Source organism: Pseudophryne corroboree, chromosome 5, assembly GCF_028390025.1.
Source record: "Pseudophryne corroboree isolate aPseCor3 chromosome 5, aPseCor3.hap2, whole genome shotgun sequence".
Classification (NCBI taxonomy): domain Eukaryota; kingdom Metazoa; phylum Chordata; class Amphibia; order Anura; family Myobatrachidae; genus Pseudophryne; species Pseudophryne corroboree.
Genome location: NC_086448.1, coordinates 148,508,839 through 148,529,945, shown reverse-complemented (window position 1 = coordinate 148,529,945; position 21,107 = coordinate 148,508,839). Strand labels below are relative to the sequence as shown.

Here is a 21,107-nt window from a genome sequence, read left to right as displayed (position 1 = left end):
ACTGCATCACACATGCAGAGAGATTTAGAAGGGGGGAGACCGCCAGTCACAATACCTCCCCCTACATCCCGATCACTGAGAATCCCGACAGTCGGCATGGCGACTAGCAGGGACTATTCCCAATTGTAGCTGTCAGCGACACCCATAGAGTGGGAATAGACCCTATGGAGAGCGCTGCGTGCCCACAAGGGGCTTGTTGCACTTGCCCCCCTCTGCCGGCATACTACCGCCGGGATCCCACTGTCGGTATGGTGACCGGTGGTCTCCTGACCGCTGGTCATGCATACCCAACTCGCAAATAATATATATGCATTTGCAGCCCTTGCACTACAGTATGGATTTTTCCAGGAGAAAATGTCTCCTTATTTTGTTGCTGTAGCTCTTACTTTGTCTATGAATCCGGCCCTTTATGTCCACGAAGGAAACTGCAAGAAAGAGCACATTTTTGATCTTCTTAGTCCCTGGTCTATTGTTATTAGTTAATTATAAATTGAAAATAGGATAAAAAGAAGTACCAGCTTGCATGGCTTGGGATCAGTTTGTTTGCTCATTTAGGCATCCAAGGGGTAATTAAGACCTGATCACTAGCAAGCGATTTTTGCACTGCTGCGATCAGATAGTCACCGCCTACAGGGGGAGTGTATTTTAGCTGTGCAAGTGTGCAAACCCATGTGTAGCAGAGCTGTACAAACAGATTTTGTGCAGACTCTGCGCAGCCCAGGAATTACTCAGCCGCTGCGATCACTTCTGCCTGTTAGGAACCGAAGTTGACGTTAGGAACAATCCCTGCAAACGCATTGACACAACAAACAGGTAGAGAAAGAAAGAAGACTCTTTTTTGGGTGCACTCTTAACGAAGTCAATAGAAGACCGCAGTATGGAAAAATAAAACCATGTTGTGTTTATTAGTTCATTATAAAAAATTCAAACAGTTGGTATATCTCAATTTAACATAGAATAAACAAGACACATAATTTAAAAATCACACATCTATTATTTCTGAAGTGTATCAATTACAAAAATTACACGAGATAACCTCAAATAGGCAAAATCAAAATTGTGATGTAGATCATCATTAATAATAGTCAATTAAACACACTCAGGGTTGATACTCCATGGACTACCAGGTATGTTCACCAGAATATTCTTTGCGACTGATATTCATAAGAGATTGAAAATACAGGAATGTTGTAAAAAGGATTTGTTGATATGAAGATTAGAAGAGAGGATCTTTTAAGAGATTATGGTAGAACAGTTGTGAATCTGCTTTTAGTGTTAGGCACAGAGTCTTTATGTGAACTCTCATCAGTGCTCCCAGAGTGGAACGAGTTATGACACCCCTACTATCATACTACACTGTAAATGCCCGACTCCGTCCGATCTTGGAAGAGAAGCAGTGTTGGCCTAGGTCAGTACTTGGATGGGGGACCTCCCAGGAAGACTGAGTTTAGTAGAGGTTTAAGAGATGGGCAGACTCTGTGCCTAACACTGATAGCAGATTCACAACTGTTACCATAATCTCTTAATAGATCCTCTCTTCTAATCTTGGTATTAACAAATCCTTTTTACAACATTCCTGTATTTTTTCAATCTCTAATCAGTCGCGAAGAATATTCTGGTGAACATACCCGGTAGTCTATGGAGTATCAACCCTGAGTGTGTTTAATTGACTATTATTAATGATAATCTACATCACAATTTTGATTTTGCATTTGAGATTATCTCGTGTAATTTTTGTAATTGATACACTTCAGAAATCATAGATTTGTGATTTTTAAATTATGTGTCTTGTTTATTCTATGCTCAATTGAGATATACCAACTGTTTGAATTTTTTATTATGAATTAATAAACACAACATGTTTTTATTTTTCCATACTTCAGTCTTCTATTGACTTCGTTAAGAGTGCACCCAAAAAAGACTCTTCTTTCTTTTTCTGTAAAAAAGAACCTAACCAAAAGGAGGAACTTCGGCGCTTATATGGGTCAAATTGCCAATAGCAGCTGCTAATAAATCGTAGTCAAGTCTTATATAGTATAGCAGAAAAACATTCACATATTATATAATATATATATGTGTAGCAGCGCTAAATGATAGACAATTGTGATAAGTATTTAAAAATTTAATTAAACATGTAAAATTTCATAGTCAATAAAACATACTGTGTGTATGCTCTGGACTCCTTTAAATCCCGTACAATTATGCAGGGCCACCTGCTGTCAATTATTACAATCAATATGGACAGTTCTTGGAAAATGATGTGATAGTCTTGTAAAGCGCTTATAATTTTATAGGTAACGTTACCAAATTGTGACCGCTGGAGGAAAGTTGCTATCCACAGCCTGTGTATTCTGGGAGTGGGATGTCCTCACAATGGCAATGCGGTATCCAAGATAGATAGGTGATTAGAAAACCAAGGTAATGTCCATTAGGAATTTTCCATGAGGTAGATGTGGGAATCCTGCTGACGGGGATGAGGTAGTCCTTCTCGTCTTGACGCGTTTCGCTGTTCTCTGACAGCTTTGTCAAAGGAAGACTTCTGCTTTCTTTTTCTACCTGTTTGTTGTGTACTATTACACTGACTCAGGGTGCACCACCAATACATACATTGGGAAGTATTTCATCCCTTTATGAGTGTAATCTTGGTCTTTTATATGCTGATTAGCGTAATATCCATGATCAGTGCGGTATCCCCTACATTCTTTCAAACGCATGGACACACCTGCATTTTTTTTCAGACACTCCTTGAAAACGGTCAGTTGACACCCACAAACGCCTTCTTCCTGTCAATCTCCTTGCGATCGTCTGTGCGAACGGATCTGTCGCACAAACCCATCACTGAGCGTTGATCCGCTTTGTACCCGTGCGACGCGCCTGCACATTGCGGTGTATATGCATGCGCAGTTTGGACCTGATCGCCCACTGTGCGAAAACGTACAGCAGCGATCAGGTCTGAATTACCCCCATAGTTACCAAACCCATTTTCTCTGACGTCCTAAGTGGATGCTGGGGACTCCGTCAGGACCATGGGGATTAGCGGCTCCGCAGGAGACAGGGCACAAAAGTAAAAGCTTTAGGATCAGGTGGTGTGCACTGGCTCCTCCCCCTATGACCCTCCTCCAAGCCTCAGTTAGATTTTTGTGCCTGGCCGAGAAGGGTGCAATCTAGGTGGCTCTCCTAAAGAGCTGCTTAGAGTAAAAGTTTGTTAGGTTTTTTATTTTCAGTGAGTCCTGCTGGCAACAGGCTCACTGCTACGAGGGACTTAGGGGAGAGAAGTGAACTCACCTGCGTGCAGGATGGATTGGCTTCTTAGGCTACTGGACACCATTAGCTCCAGAGGGAGTTGGAACACAGGTCTCACCCTGGGGTTCGTCCCGGAGCCGCGCCGCCGACCCCCCTTGCAGATGCCGAAAAGTGAAGGTCCAGAAACGGCGGCAGAAGACTCTTCAGTCTTCATAAGGTAGCGCACAGCACTGCAGCTGTGCGCCATTGTTGTCAGCACACTTCATAGCAGCGGTCACTGAGGGTGCAGGGCGCTGGGGGGGGCGCCCTGGGCAGCAATGATAGTACCTTATTCTGGCTAAAAATACATCACATATAGCCCCTGGGGGCTATATGGATGTATTTAACCCCTGCCAGGTCTCAGAAAAACGGGAGAAGAAGCCCGCCGAAAAGGGGGCGGGGCCTATTCTCCTCAGCACACAGCGCCATTTTCCCTCACAGAAATGCTGGTGGGAAGGCTCCCAGGCTCTCCCCTGCACTGCACTACAGAAACAGGGTTAAAACAGAGAGGGGGGGCACTTATTTGGCGATATGTATATATATATTAAAATGCTATAAGGGAAAAACACTTATATAAAGGTTGTCCCTGTATAATTATAGCGTTTTTGGTGTGTGCTGGCAAACTCTCCCTCTGTCTCCCCAAAGGGCTAGTGGGGTCCTGTCCTCTATCAGAGCATTCCCTGTGTGTGTGCTGTGTGTCGGTACGTGTGTGTCGACATGTATGAGGACGATGTTGGTGAGGAGGCGGAGCAATTGCCTGAAATGGTGATGTCACTCTCTAGGGAGTCGACACCGGAATGGATGGCTTATTTAAGGAATTACGTGATAATGTCAACACGCTGCAAGGTCGGTTGACGACATGAGACGGCCGGCAAACAAATTAGTACCTGTCCAGGCGTCTCAAACACCGTCAGGGGCTGTAAAACGCTCATTTACCTCAGTCGGTCGACACAGACACGGACACTGACTCCAGTGTCGACGGTGAAGAAACAAACGTATTTTCCTTTAGGGCCACACGTTACATGTTAAGGGCAATGAAGGAGGTGTTACATATTTCTGATACTACAAGTACCACAAGAAGGGTATTATGTGGGGTGTGAAAAAACTACCTGTAGTTTTTCCTGAATCAGATAAATTAAATGAAGTGTGTGATGATGCGTGGGTTTCCCCCGATAGAAAATTATTGGCGGTATACCCTTTCCCGCCAGAAGTTAGGGCGCGTTGGGAAACACCCTTTAGCGTGGATAAGGCGCTCACACGCTTATCAAAACAAGTGGCGGTACCGTCTCCAGATAGGGTCGCCCTCAAGGAGCCAGCTGAGAGGCTGGAAAATATCCTAAAAAGGTATATACACACATACTGGTGTTATACTGCGACCAGCGATCGCCTCAGCCTGGATGTGCAGCGCTGGGGTGGCTTGGTCGGATTCCCTGACTGAAAATATTGATACCCTTGACAGGGACAGTATTTTATTGACTATAGAACATTTAAAGGATGCATTTCTATATATGCGAGATGCACAGAGGGATATTTGCACTCTGGCATCAAGAGTAAGTGCGATGTCCATATCTCCCAGAAGATGTTTATGGACACGACAGAGGTCAGGTGATGCAGATTCCAAACGGCACATGGAAGTATTGCCGTATAAAGGGGAGGAGTTATTTGGGGTCAGTCCATCGGACCTGGTGGCCTCGGCAACAGCTGGAAAATCCACCTTTTTTTTTACCCCAAATCACATCTCAGCAGAAAAAGACACCGTCTTTTCAGCCTCAGTCCTTTCGTCCCCATAAGGGCAAGCGGGCAAAAGGCCAGTCATATCTGCCCAGGGATAGAGGAAAGGGAAGAAGACTGCAGCAGGCAGCCCATTCCCAGGAACAGAAGCCCTCCACAGCTTCTGCCAAGTCCTCAGCATGACGCTGGGGCCGTACAAGCGGACTCAAGTGCGGTGGGGGGTCGTCTCAAGAGTTTCAGCGCGTAGTGGGCTCACTCGCAAGTGGACCCCTGGATCCTACAAGTAGTATCCCAGGGGTACAGACTGGAGATTCGAGACGTCTCCCCCTCGCAGGCTCCTGATGTCTGCTTTACCAACGTCTTCCTCCGACAGGGAGGCAGTATTGGAAACAATTCACAAGCTGTATTCCCAGCAGGTGATAATCAAAGTACCCCTCCTACAACAAGGAAAGGGGTATTATTCCACACTATATTGTGGTACTGAAGCCAGACGGCTCGGTGAGACCTATTCTAAATGGGAAATCTTTGAACACTTACATACAAAGGTTCAAATAAAGATGGAGTCACTCAGAGCAGTGATAGCGAACCAGGAAGAAGGGGACTATATGGTGTCCCTGGACATCAAGGATGCTTACCTCCATGTCCCAAATTGCCCTTCTCACTAAGGGTACCTCAGGTTCGTGGTACGGAACTGTCACTATCAGTTTCAGACGCTGCCGTTTGGATTGTCCACGGCACCCCGGGTCTTTACCAAAGTAATGGCCGAAATGATGATTCTTCTTCAAAGAAAAGGCGTCTTAATTATCCCTTACTTGGACGATCTCCTGATAAGGGCAAGGTCCAGAGAACAGTTGGAAGTCGGAGTAGCACTATCTCAAGTAGTTCTACATCAGCACGGGTGGATTCTAAATATCCAAAATCGCAGCCGTTTCCGACGACACGTCTGCTGTTCCTAACTTCCTAGGGATGGTTCTGGAAACAGTCCAGAAAAAGGTGTTTCTCCCGGAGGAGAAAGCCAGGGAGTTATCCGAGCTAGTCAGGAACCTCCTAAAACCAGGAAAAGTGTCAGTGCATCATTGCACAAGAGTCCTGGGAAAAATGGTGGCTTATTACGAAGCGATTCCATTCGGCAGATTCCACGCAAGAACTTTTCAGTGGGATCTGCTGGACAAATGGTCCGGATCGCATTTTCAGATGCATCAGCGGATAACCCTATCTCCAAGGACAAGGGTGTCTCTCCTGTGGTGGTTACAGAGTGCTCATCTTCTAGAGGGCCGCAGATTCGGCATTCAGGATTGGATGCTGGTGACCATGGAGGCCAGCCTGAGAGGCTGGGGAGCAGTCACACAGGGAAAAATTTTTCCAGGGAGTGTGATCAAGTCTGGAGATTTTTCTCCACATAAATATACTGGAGCTAAGGGCAATTTACAAATGCTCTAAGCTTAGCAAGACCTCTGCTTCAAGGTCAGCCGGTATTGATCCAGTGGGACAACATCACGGCAGTCGCCCACGTAAACAGACAGGGCGGCACAAGAAGCAGGAGGGCAATGGCAGAAACTGCAAGGATTTTTCGCTGGGCGGAAAATCATGTGATAGCACTGTCAGCAGTGTTCATTCCGGGAGTGGACAACTGGGAAGCAGACTTCCTCAGCAGGCACAACCTCCACCCGGGAGAGTGGGGACTTCATCGGGAAGTCTTCCACATGATTGTGAACCGTTGGAAAAGACCAAAGGTGGACATGATGGCGTCCCGCCTGAACAAAAAACTGGACAAGTATTGCGCCAGGTCAAAAGACCCTCAGGCAATAGCTGTGGACGTTCTGGTAACACCGTGGGTGTACCAGTCGGTGTATGTCTTCCCTCCTCTGCTTCTCATACCCAAGGTATTGAGAATTATAAGACGTAGAGGAGTAAGAACTATACTCGTGGCTCCGGATTGGCCAAGAAGGACTTGGTACCCGGAACTTCAAGAGATGCTCACAGAGGACTCATGGCCTCTGCCGCTAAGAAGGGACTTGCTTCAGCAAGTACCATGTCTGTTCCAAGACTTACCGCGGCTGCGTTTGACGGCATGGCGGTTGAAAGCCGGATCCTAAGGGAAAAAGGCATTCCGGAAGAGGTCATTCCTACCCTGGTCAAAGCCAGGAAGGAGGTGACCGCACAACATTATCACCACATGTGGCGAAAATATGTTGCGTGGTGTGAGGCCAGGAAGGCCCCATGAAGAAATTTCAACTCGGTCGTTTCCTGCATTTCCTGCAAACAGGAGTGTCTATGGGCCTCAAAATTGGGGTCCATTAAGGTTCAAATTTCGGCCCTGTCGATTTTCTTCCAGAAAGAATTGGCTTCAGTTCCTGAAGTCCAGAAGTTTGTCAAGGGAGTACTGCATATACAACCCCCTTTTGTGCTTCCAGTGGCACTGTGGGATCTCAACGTAGTTCTGGGATTCCTAAAATCACATTGGTTTAAACCGCTCAAATCTGTGGATTTGAAATATCTCACAGGGAAAGTGACCATGCTGTTGGCCCTGGCCTCGGCCAGGCGAGTGTCAGAATTGGCGGCGTTTGTCTCAAAAAAGCCCATATCTGATTGTCCATTCGGACAGGGCAGAGCTGCGGACTCATCCCCAGTTTCTCCCTAAGGTGGTGTCAGTGTTTCACCCGAACCAGCTTATTGTGGTACCTGCGGCTACTAGGGACTTGGAGGACTCCAAGTTGCTAGATGTTGTCAAGGCCCTGAAAATAAAGTTTCCAGGACGGCTGGAGTCAGGAAAACTGACTTGCTGTTATCCTGTATGCACCCAACAAACTGGGTGCTCTTGCTTCTAAGCAGACGATTGCTAGTTGGATGTGTAGTACAATTCAGCTTGCACATTCTGTGGCAGGCCTGCCACAGCCAAAATATGTAAATGCCCATTCCACAAGGAAGGTGGGCTCATCTTGGGCGGCTGCCCGAGGGGTCTCGGCTTTACAACTTTGCCGAGCTGATACTTGGTCAGGGGCACACCCTGACTGAGGAGGACCTGGAGTTCTCTCATTCGGTGCTGCAGAGTCATCCGCACTCTCCCGCCCGTTTGGGAGCTTTGGTATAATCCCCATGGTCCTGACGGAGTCCCCAGCATCCACTTAGGACGTCAGAGAAAATAAGAATTTACTTACCGATAATTCTATTTCTCGTAGTCCGTAGTGGATGCTGGGCGCCCATCCCAAGTGCGGATTGTCTGCAATACTTGTACATAGTTATTGTTACAAAAATCGGGTTATTATTGTTGTGAGCCATCTTTTCAGATGCTCCGCTGTTATCATGCTGTTAACTGGGTTCAGATCACAGGTTGTACGGTGTGATTGGTGTGGCTGGTATGAGTCTTACCCGGGATTCAAAATCCTTCCTTATTGTGTACGCTCGTCCGGGCACAGTATCCTAACTGAGGCTTGGAGGAGGGTCATAGGGGGAGGAGCCAGTGCACACCACCTGATCCTAAAGCTTTTACTTTTGTGCCCTGTCTCCTGCGGAGCCGCTAATCCCCATGGTCCTGACGGAGTCCCCAGCATCCACTACGGACTACGAGAAATAGAATTATCGGTAAGTAAATTCTTATTTTTACTCAAATCATGTGGCCATTTAACAATAGCTAACACAGATGATATCTGAGATATATCCAACAAAAGGCTAATTAGAGAAATTCAAAATAAAGGAAATATTATCTGCGCAAACTCCTTACGGGAATAGGGTTTAGATTTTTAAATTTGCAGCCGTAGGACAAACCGTTACCCTTAATGGTTGTAGCTTTAGAATGTGAAATCCAGGCGCAGCATTTAAATTAGAAATTAGAGAAAGAAAAAGAAAAAAGACAAAATATAGGGAAATACCAGACTGAATAATAATAGCGCATTTATTTACCACAAAAATTGAATTAAAATTCTTTATGAACACAATAAATCATATATGGAATCTATTTCCCATGTTAGTCCATCTGAGTATAAATAGATCCACACAGTCACAGCCTAATCGGCTTAAAATGTCCTGGGACCTGAATTCCTTGGCCACAAGGGCTTACAATATATAAAACAGTGTTCTTTATGGATAAAAAAGTGGTGTGCTTTAAAACGTCACACTAAGGTCCCATCATTTGTATCTATGGCAATAAAAATAGGACCATATACACCCGATATGTTGACAGAGTTATTCCGGATCGTAGTAGGTACTATTTAATTTCCTGTTAGCAAGACGTATTACAGGTGTACCTTCTATCGTTTACTCCGTCTGCCGACTCCCCGCCTCCGTCTCCGTTCAGACTCCCTCCTCGATCATCTGGCCAGCCGCCGCCTCCCAGAGCCTCAGTGCTCCTTCGTCCTGCACTGCCGGTGGGCTGTGGAACGCACCACTCTGGCTTCCGGTTTCGCGGTCCGTGGCTTCCGGGGGTGTGAGCGGGGTGTGAGCGATCAGCGTTCACTTGGGTGATTAACTCTGGATGCAGCTCCAACGCGTTTCCCCCCCTCAGGGGCTTCGTCAGGGATAGCTGCAATCCCAATCTATGTACTTTATATATGCTAAGTCCAAGCCTTAATTGGACTTAATCATTCAATCAATTAAATGGTTGTTCCATTAATTAAAACAAATTCAGTCTGGCATAAAATAGAAAAGAGAAGAAAGGGAAAAAAAGGGAGAAAAAGAAGTGAAAGATCAAGGTGATACAGGGGCATTGATGTTCATATTTGCAATGAGTTATTTTTATACTAAATCGTATAATCATTGTTTCACAAGAAGGCTGCTAAATCGAAATCTATATTTAGACCCTTTGGTGTAATTGTGTCCATCTGATAAATCCATTTTGCTTCTTCCTTGGATATCTCCATTATCTTATCGCCACCTCTCCAGTTGTTCCTTATTTTCTTGATACCCACAAATTTCAGACCTGCAGGATCGCTGTTGTGGAACTTTGTGAAATGTACTGGAACACTGTGTGTTTCCACGTTCTTTTTTATATTCCGTATATGCTCTGCAATACGTATTTTTAGGGGTCTGATGGTTCTCCCGACGTATTGCAGCCCGCATGGACATTCCAGCAGATAGATGATTCCCTTAGTGTCACATGTCACAGAATCTTCAATTTTGAATTCATTTTTGTTGGTGTTTGAACAAAAGGTCTGGACACCCCTTGTGCTTGTTTGCTTTAAGTTTTTACAGTTCTGGCATCGTAGACAGTAATGGAAACCTTTTCTTTCCCCACTATTCATCCAGGTCTGCGTTTCCACCTTATTTGTGTTGGGGTGTAGGGCACTTTTTACTAGTGAGGATCTAAGATTTTTTGCTCTTCGATATATCAGGCGCGGTTTCTTAGGGAGTAATTGATTCAATTTCTCATCTTTTAGTAGAATAGGCCAGTATTTGGTTAGAATTCCTTCCAATTCCCTTGCCTGGGAGCTATACTGAGTTATGAAGGACACTTCATTCTTTACCCCGTCTTCTTTTTCTTTTTTACTCTTGGGAATCATGAGGCTATTCCTACTAAGTCCACCTACTTCTTCGTGGTTCCTTTTTAATTCAATTTTGTCGTATCCCTTTTCCATAAATCTTTTTGTCATATCCTCGGCCTGTTTCTGATATTCGTCATTCTTAGAGCAATTTCTCTTTAAACGCTTGAACTGGCCCTTCGGAATATTCCGGAGCCAGTTTGGATGATGGGCACTGGTTTTCTCGATGTAGGTGTTACAATCAACTTCCTTTATATGGGTTCGGGTCTCCAGTAGATTGTTCTCCACATAGATTTCCAGATCTAGAAAAACTACTTTTTCTTTACTGCAGTTTGCAGTGAAGCGAAGGGTCAAATCATTCTGGTTCATGTATATGATGAATTTATCCAAATCCTCTTGTGTTCCTGACCAGATGAATATTACGTCATCTATGAATCTTTTCCACAATTTTATATTATTTTTCATTGGATTATTATTCCAGATTCTCTGGTTCTCCCATCCCGCCACAAACAGGTTCGCGTACCCCGGCGCGAATTTCGTTCCCATCGCGGTCCCGCGAACCTGCCTGTAGTATGTATTTTCAAACCAAAAATAGTTGTGGCTCAAGATGAATCTAATTGCCTCAATGATGAAATTAATCTGTCGATGATGAATGATGTTATCTTCACATAGGATTATTTCCACGTATTCACATCCCTCTTCATGCCCAATCACACTATATAAGGAGGTGATGTCACAAGTAACTAGAGTATAACCTTCTTTCCAATCAAACTCCGCTAGGGTTTGTAGAATATCCATGGAATCTCTTAAATGGCTCTGTTGTTTAGGTACTAGTGGCTGAAGGAATTGGTCGATGTATTCTGAGAGATTGCTGGTGAGGGAATCTATTCCTGCCACTATGGGCCTGCCTGGCGGATTCCTCCTATCCTTATGGATTTTTGGCAGGATATAGAAAACCGGCAATTTAGGGTGGTCTTGATAGATGTAATCATACTCCTTTTTGTTTAGAATCCCCAAATCGAGTGCTTCTTTCAACATAATCTTCAACTCCTCTTTATATTCCCCCGTGGGGTCCTTGGAAAGCTTCTCGTAGGTGGAGGTGTCTTCTAGGATCTTCATGGCTTCTCCTATATATTTCGACCTATCCATAATCACCAGACCGCCTCCCTTATCTGCTGGTTTGATGCATATATCTAGATTAGCTTCTAATTCTTTTAATGCCTTGTGCTCTTGCGTTGACAAGTTGTACTTCTTATTTTTTTGTTGTAAGATCTTCTAGTTCCTTCTCCACCATGCGTTGGAATGTCTCTATGAAGGGACCCTTTTGATGAATAGGGTAGAATTTAGACTTCTTTTTCAGAGTGGTATGCTGATAGATGGAGGTTTCCATTGCGCCTGCATTCTCCTCCTGAGTTTTCATGAAGTATTTTTTCAGTGTCAAATTCCTTACGAATTTATGTAGACTAATGTACGTTTCAAATTTGTTTAAGTTCTTTTGGGGTGCATATTTTAACCCTTTGCTTAAAACTGTTTCTTGTTGTTTCGTTAAAGTGACACTGCTAATGTTGAAGATCCCTTCAGTCTTTACTTCCTTATTTTCGGCCTTGCTCCTCTTGCGTATTCCTCCTCTTTTTCCTCGCTTGGTCTTAGTTTTCTCTTTTGTGTCAGACTCCACTCTGCTTTCTCCATAGGCATGCTCTGCTCTGCTAACTCTAAAAAATGATTCATATTCTCCTCAGCACTTTCGTAATCCTGATCATTCTTTTCATTCCGATGATTTCCTGTCATTCCTACTCCTTTAGTATAAGTTTCTAAATTCATTAGGAGTTCCCTTCTGGTTCTGACACTTTCCTTCTTTGCTTCATTGATCCCCTTTTGGTAACCTTCCCATGCTTTAGTGGACCGTTGACCGAATCCTAATCTGCTTTCCTGATTAACCATCTGGTTCCTTTGATTAAATGGCGTTCTGTCTCTTCTCTGACTTCTATTCCTACCTCCACTGTTCCTCCATTCATTTTGGTATCTATACCCCTTAGGGTAGATGTATTGCCTTTCACGACTTTTCTCGTAATTTCCTTTGTGGTGATTCCACTTATTACCTACATATTCAGTCTTTCTTGATGAATATAGTCGACCTCTTCCCCGGAATTGCTGGTCCTGGTAATAATCACTACGATGGTTTTGTGCTCTGTCCATCTCCTTTGAATTGGTCTCGTCATGATCCGCACCGGGTTTGTTTTTTTGATTAGATTGCTGATAATTGGTGGCTTGAGATTTGTTGATGGATTTTTTCCCATAGCCTTCCTTATGATCTTGAAGATCTCTTCTATACTTCTTTTGTTTAATTTTAATCACTTCATCCTCTACAGTATTTAAATGTTGCTGTGTTAGATCTTCCAGTCAACATATCGGGTGTATATGGTCCTATTTTTATTGCCATAGATACAAATGATGGGACCTTAGTGTGACGTTTTAAAGCACACCACTTTTTTATCCATAAAGAACACTGTTTTATATATTGTAAGCCCTTGTGGCCAAGGAATTCAGGTCCCAGGACATTTTAAGCCGATTAGGCTGTGACTGTGTGGATCTATTTATACTCAGATGGACTAACATGGGAAATAGATTCCATATATGATTTATTGTGTTCATAAAGAATTTTAATTCAATTTTTGTGGTAAATAAATGCGCTATTATTATTCAGTCTGGTATTTCCCTATATTTTGTCTTTTTTCTTTTTCTTTCTCTAATTTCTAATTTAAATGCTGCGCCTGGATTTCACATTCTAAAGCTACAACCATTAAGGGTAACGGTTTGTCCTACGGCTGCAAATTTAAAAATCTAAACCCTATTCCCGTAAGGAGTTTGCGCAGATAATATTTCCTTTATTTTGAATTTCTCTAATCCCTATTATTGTCAGCAGCACTCCGAACCTATTAGAAAAATGCTAATTTTAAGGCAGGAACGAATGAAAAAACTAAAAGATATATTCAGTGAGGAAGATCCTCCACAAGTACCACCAATACAGGTAGATAATGTCTGTACACTTTTTCTGAGATACGAAAAATTACTTATATCTGAGATAAAGCAGTGGTGGGACGCCACCACTTTAACAAAATATCTGGAAAATAAATTAATTCCAAGAGGACTGCGGATCAATAAGGAAGCTTCGTTCAGTTCAAAAGATGAGTCTTTTGAGACTGAATGGAACAAAATCCTGGACGATTGCTCTTGTAAATTGATGGAGCTTATCGTCAAGGATAGACAAAGATCTCTGAAGGAGATTGAGAAAGAGATTGTGCAAGTACAGGAAAAATTATCTCCAGTCCAGCATCTAGATGAATATAAAAAACTGGAAGATCTAACACAGCAACATTTAAATACTGTAGAGGATGAAGTGATTAAAATTAAACAAAAGAAGTATAGAAGAGATCTTCAAGATCATAAGGAAGGCTATGGGAAAAAATCCATCAACAAATCTCAAGCCACCAATTATCAGCAATCTAATCAAAAAAACAAACCCGGTGCGGATCATGACGAGACCAATTCAAAGGAGATGGACAGAGCACAAAACCATCGTAGTGATTATTACCAGGACCAGCAATTCCGGGGAAGAGGTCGACTATATTCATCAAGAAAGACTGAATATGTAGGTAATAAGTGGAATCACCACAAAGGAAATTACGAGAAAAGTCGTGAAAGGCAATACATCTACCCTAAGGGGTATAGATACCAAAATGAATGGAGGAACAGTGGAGGTAGGAATAGAAGTCAGAGAAGAGACAGAACGCCATTTAATCAAAGGAACCAGATGGTTAATCAGGAAAGCAGATTAGGATTCGGTCAACGGTCCACTAAAGCATGGGAAGGTTACCAAAAGGGGATCAATGAAGCAAAGAAGGAAAGTGTCAGAACCAGAAGGGAACTCCTAATGAATTTAGAAACTTATACTAAAGGAGTAGGAATGACAGGAAATCATCGGAATGAAAAGAATGATCAGGATTACGAAAGTGCTGAGGAGAATATGAATCATTTTTTAGAGTTAGCAGAGCAGAGCATGCCTATGGAGAAAGCAGAGTGGAGTCTGACACAAAAGAGAAAACTAAGACCAAGCGAGGAAAAAGAGGAGGAATACGCAAGAGGAGCAAGGCCGAAAATAAGGAAGTAAAGACTGAAGGGATCTTCAACATTAGCAGTGTCACTTTAACGAAACAACAAGAAACAGTTTTAAGCAAAGGGTTAAAATATGCACCCCAAAAGAATTTAAACAAATTTGAAACGTACATTAGTCTACATAAATTCGTAAGGAATTTGACACTGAAAAAATACTTCATGAAAACTCAGGAGGAGAATGCAGGCGCAATGGAAACCTCCATCTATCAGCATACCACTCTGAAAAAGAAGTCTAAATTCTACCCTATTCATCAAAAGGGTCCCTTCATAGAGACATTCCAACGCATGGTGGAGAAGGAACTAGAAGATCTTACAACAAAAAAATAAGAAGTACAACTTGTCAACGCAAGAGCACAAGGCATTAAAAGAATTAGAAGCTAATCTAGATATATGCATCAAACCAGCAGATAAGGGAGGCGGTCTGGTGATTATGGATAGGTCGAAATATATAGGAGAAGCCATGAAGATCCTAGAAGACACCTCCACCTACGAGAAGCTTTCCAAGGACCCCACGGGGGAATATAAAGAGGAGTTGAAGATTATGTTGAAAGAAGCACTCGATTTGGGGATTCTAAACAAAAAGGAGTATGATTACATCTATCAAGACCACCCTAAATTGCCGGTTTTCTATATCCTGCCAAAAATCCATAAGGATAGGAGGAATCCGCCAGGCAGGCCCATAGTGGCAGGAATAGATTCCCTCACCAGCAATCTCTCAGAATACATCGACCAATTCCTTCAGCCACTAGTACCTAAACAACAGAGCCATTTAAGAGATTCCATGGATATTCTACAAACCCTAGCGGAGTTTGATTGGAAAGAAGGTTATACTCTAGTTACTTGTGACATCACCTCCTTATATAGTGTGATTGGGCATGAAGAGGGATGTGAATACGTGGAAATAATCCTATGTGAAGATAACATCATTCATCATCGACAGATTAATTTCATCATTGAGGCAATTAGATTCATCTTGAGCCACAACTATTTTTGGTTTGAAAATACATACTACAGGCAGGTTCGCGGGACCGCGATGGGAACGAAATTCGCGCCGGGGTACGCGAACCTGTTTGTGGCGGGATGGGAGAACCAGAGAATCTGGAATAATAATCCAATGAAAAATAATATAAAATTGTGGAAAAGATTCATAGATGACGTAATATTCATCTGGTCAGGAACACAAGAGGATTTGGATAAATTCATCATATACATGAACCAGAATGATTTGAACCTTCGCTTCACTGCAAACTGCAGTAAAGAAAAAGTAGTTTTTCTAGATCTGGAAATCTATGTGGAGAACAATCTACTGGAGACCCGAACCCATATAAAGGAAGTTGATTGTAACACCTACATCGAGAAAACCAGTGCCCATCATCCAAACTGGCTCCGGAATATTCCGAAGGGCCAGTTCAAGCGTTTAAAGAGAAATTGCTCTAAGAATGACGAATATCAGAAACAGGCCGAGGATATGACAAAAAGATTTATGGAAAAGGGATACGACAAAATTGAATTAAAAAGGAACCACGAAGAAGTAGGTGGACTTAGTAGGAATAGCCTCATGATTCCCAAGAGTAAAAAAGAAAAAGAAGACGGGGTAAAGAATGAAGTGTCCTTCATAACTCAGTATAGCTCCCAGGCAAGGGAATTGGAAGGAATTCTAACCAAATACTGGCCTATTCTACTAAAAGATGAGAAATTGAATCAATTACTCCCTAAGAAACCGCGCCTGATATATCGAAGAGCAAAAAATCTTAGATCCTCACTAGTAAAAAGTGCCCTACACCCCAACACAAATAAGGTGGAAACGCAGACCTGGATGAATAGTGGGGAAAGAAAAGGTTTCCATTACTGTCTACGATGCCAGAACTGTAAAAACTTAAAGCAAACAAGCACAAGGGGTGTCCAGACCTTTTGTTCAAACACCAACAAAAATGAATTCAAAATTGAAGATTCTGTGACATGTGACACTAAGGGAATCATCTATCTGCTGGAATGTCCATGCGGGCTGCAATACGTCGGGAGAACCATCAGACCCCTAAAAATACGTATTGCAGAGCATATACGGAATATAAAAAAGAACGTGGAAACACACAGTGTTCCAGTACATTTCACAAAGTTCCACAACAGCGATCCTGCAGGTCTGAAATTTGTGGGTATCAAGAAAATAAGGAACAACTGGAGAGGTGGCGATAAGATAATGGAGATATCCAAGGAAGAAGCAAAATGGATTTATCAGATGGACACAATTACACCAAAGGGTCTAAATATAGATTTCGATTTAGCAGCCTTCTTGTGAAACAATGATTATACGATTTAGTATCAAAATAACTCATTGCAAATATGAACATCAATGCCCCTGTATCACCTTGATCTTTCACTTCTTTTTCTCCCTTTTTTTCCCTTTCTTCTCTTTTCTATTTTATGCCAGACTGAATTTGTTTTAATTAATGGAACAACCATTTAATTGATTGAATGATTAAGTCCAATTAAGGCTTGGACTTAGCATATATAAAGTACATAGATTGGGATTGCAGCTATCCCTGACGAAGCCCCTGAGGGGGGGAAACGCGTTGGAGCTGCATCCAGAGTTAATCACCCAAGTGAACGCTGATCGCTCACACCCCGCTCACACCCCCGGAAGCCACGGACCGCGAAACCGGAAGCCAGAGTGGTGCGTTCCACAGCCCACCGGCAGTGCAGGACGAAGGAGCACTGAGGCTCTGGGAGGCGGCGGCTGGCCAGATGATCGAGGAGGGAGTCTGAACGGAGACGGAGGCGGGGAGTCGGCAGACGGAGTAAACGATAGAAGGTACACCTGTAATACGTCTTGCTAACAGGAAATTAAATAGTACCTACTACGATCCGGAATAACTCTGTCAACATATCGGGTGTATATGGTCCTATTTTTATTGCCATAGATACAAATGATGGGACCTTAGTGTGACGTTTTAAAGCACACCACTTTTTTATCCATAAAGAACACTGTTTTATATATTGTAAGCCCTTGTGGCCAAGGAATTCAGGTCCCAGGACATTTTAAGCCGATTAGGCTGTGACTGTGTGGATCTATTTATACTCAGATGGACTAACATGGGAAATAGATTCCATATATGATTTATTGTGTTCATAAAGAATTTTAATTCAATTTTTGTGGTAAATAAATGCGCTATTATTATTCAGTCTGGTATTTCCCTATATTTTGTCTTTTTTCTTTTTCTTTCTCTAATTTCTAATTTAAATGCTGCGCCTGGATTTCACATTCTAAAAGGCTAATTAGCACTGCAGACCACATTTCCAATTATTCTCGAGTGTGGTATTGAAGGTCAACCACACTTAGGTCGACAATGTCTAGGTCGACCACTATTGGTCGACAGTAACTAGGTCGACAGGGTGTCTAGGTCGACATGTTTTAGCTCAACGGGTCAAAAGGTCGACATGAGTTTTAAAAAAATGGTGTCGCTTTCTCTGTACAGTGATCGGGAACCCCAATTAGTGCACCGTGTCCCCTCGCATGGCTCGCCTTCGGGCGAGGTGCATAGCTGCGCTCGGCATAGGTCACTATTCCCACTCATAATCCACGTGGATCATTAAGTATGAAAAAGTCCAAAAAAGGACAAAAAATGTGAAAAACTCATGTCGACCTTTTGACCTGTCAACCTGGAATGTCAACCTAGAGATCCTGTCAACCTAGAAACCCTGTCAACCTAGTTACTGTCGACCAATAGTGGTCAACCTAGACATTGTCGACCTAAGTGTGGTCGACCTAGAGCCCGGATACCATATTCTCAATGGGGACTGTAGTCTGGCCCATGATTCTTCAGATTGTGTCAACTGATTTGTGCTTAATCACTTGCTTGGCGTGATCACATCAGATGCTTCCACACTAGGCTGGGCTTTCTCTGACATGGTCGCATCTAATGAGACCAGTCAGAAAGCTCACTGTGCGACTGTGGCATCTCCCGGCCCCTCCTTGTTTCCTCCCTAGTGCCTGCCATGCTGCATTTCACTGCTGATCAGGCAGCATGGCGGTATCCCCTCATCCCGCGGCTGCAGTGATTAATTAGCAGCCACTTGGGAAATTTAAAACTTGCAGCCCTAACCTTCCCTGTGTACAACGGCAGCTGCAGAGAGGAACAGCCGCCAGGAAAATATAACTTTGCGATTATCTGATCATCGATGCTCCAAAATCTCGACTAACGATGTCTTACTGATGTTTATATAAAATATATATACTGTATGTTTTTTTGTTACAAAATCATGTTGTATATATTTTAAATAGACGTTCTTAACCTAATATAAGCATAAAAATGCTGACAATTCCTTAATGTTTTTCGGATAGTCTACTGTGCCGTGAAGAGGAGGGGGCCCAGCCAGAGTCTGCACATGGGACCCCCTCCTCTGTTAAAACGCCCCTGGCTTGTGATCTATCTCACAGTCCCTCCATAGCAGCTATTTCTTAGTGCACATACACGGTTTTATGACCTCACATGCTCAGTGACAGAAAAGCCAGTGTAGTGATAGCGTTAGCTGGGGCGGAACTACCATTGGTGCAGCAGGTGCATTGCACCAGGGCCCCAGGGAACTGAGGGGCCCACTGCTGCCCAGACCAGTAATGAGTTTTTCCCTTGCCTGCCACCTGACTATTTTGAGAAATGTCTGATGAATGGTCCAGTGTCGTTACCCTCTACCTCTCTCTGTCACTCTCTGCTCCCCTGTCACCCACTGATTCTCCCTGTCACTCTCTACCTCTCCTTGCCACCCACTGTCCCTCTCTGTCACTCTCTGCCTCCCCCGTCATCCATCATCCACTGACTCTCCCTGTCACCCTCTACCTCTCCTTGCTCTCTCTGACTTTCTCTCTCTGTTACTCTCCCTGTCACTTTCTGCCTCTCCCTGTTACCTACTGCCATGTGGCATATTGTGAACTGGGGTGGGGGTAGAGGAGGAGATCCAAAGCATATTTTTGCACCTGTGCCCAGTGCTTGACGTTACATAGTTACATAGTAGTTACATAGTTACATAGTTGGTGAGGTTGAAAAAAGACAAGATGTCCATCGAATTCAACCTGTATTAGAAATTATAAAACACTTAGAAATATCCAGGGCTACAGCATCTATCAGTTAGGAATTTATCTAATCCATTTTTGAACTTATTTAGTGAGTCCACCATTACTACCTCCTCTGGAAGGGAATTCCAGATCTTTATTGCTCTTACTGTGATGAACCCTTTCCTCCGTTGTGTATGAATTTTTTTTTCTTCTAACCTCAGGGGGTGTCCTCGTGTCCCGTGTAGCGTTTTTTTTGATAAACAGATCATCTGATAAGTCCTTGTATTGTCCCTTAATGTATTCATAAATGTTAATAATGTCCTCCCTCTGAGCCTCCTCATTTCCAATGTAAACAAATCTAAACTTGTTAGTCTCTAAAGGGGGGTACACATGGAGAGATCCGTGTTTAAAATCTAAGCAATCTGACTAGATTGCTTAGATTTTAAACATGGATCTGCCGTGTGTATGACCCCCAGCGATAGGGCCGCGCATCGCTATCGCCGGTGCTAGATTGAGCCTGCATGCAGACTCAATCTAGCGGGTCGCTCTCTCCACCGCTGTGTGAAGTGAGCGGCCCCCCGTCCGTCCCCTCTGTGCTGAGAGGGGGGAGAGATGTGTGCTGAGCGGTCTGTGTTAAGATTGCTCAGCACACATCTCCCTCGTCAGTACCCCCCTTTACCCCCTTAACCAGTTTGGTGGCTCGCCTCTGAACCCTTTCGAGTTCCAAGATATCTTTTTTATAGTGTGGTGCACAATAATCCAGGTGCTGGCGTTAGCTATCACTTTACTGCCCAGATCTTAGCTGGGAAGGTCTTGTATGTAAACTGCTGTCATGCTATTGATAAATAGCCCTGAGAAAGAAAAAAAAAATTATTGGCGTGCTATGTGGTGAGAATGAATGTTGCTTTTTGGGGCTACTGTAGAACATATTTTTTGATAAAGAGGGTCCAGTTACGGAGTGCATACACAGTGACTGAGTGTGGGAATACTCTGCTTAGCAGCATCATATTTCAAATGCTCACTTATGCTGCTTTCACATCGCAAAACCTGCTTTTGAAATGGTTCTTTAAACGGTTCTTAAAATGGGTCTGAGCAGTTAAACCCCCTTCACATCGCATTTTGTAACCAGTATATTACCATTTCATTACCGTTTTGGTACCTTTCACATTTAACCCGTTTCAGCCATACAAAACAGTAGTTGTCATTTTAAATGTTTTATTTTCTGCTTCTGCCTGGTGAGATCACACATGGAGACAGCCTATCACCTTCTGGGGCTTGCAAATACCGTTTCAGACCCTTTCACACTGCACAATAAAACAGGTCTGAAACGGGTAGGACCCTGCAATTTTACAGTTTCAAAATACAGGTATTTTGAAAACGGTAAATTGAAGGTGACTCTT

At 43.3% G+C, this 21,107-nt stretch overlaps 1 protein-coding gene and 1 pseudogene across 1 annotated transcript in view; one reads left to right on the top strand and one right to left on the bottom strand.

Moving 5' to 3' along the window:
* Positions 1-21,107, bottom strand: part of VILL (villin like) — a 219,245-nt gene that overhangs the window by 136,329 nt on the left and 61,809 nt on the right. The gene's annotated exons all lie outside the window — the stretch shown is intronic.
* LOC134930459 (5S ribosomal RNA) lies at positions 1,339-1,457 on the top strand (annotated as a pseudogene).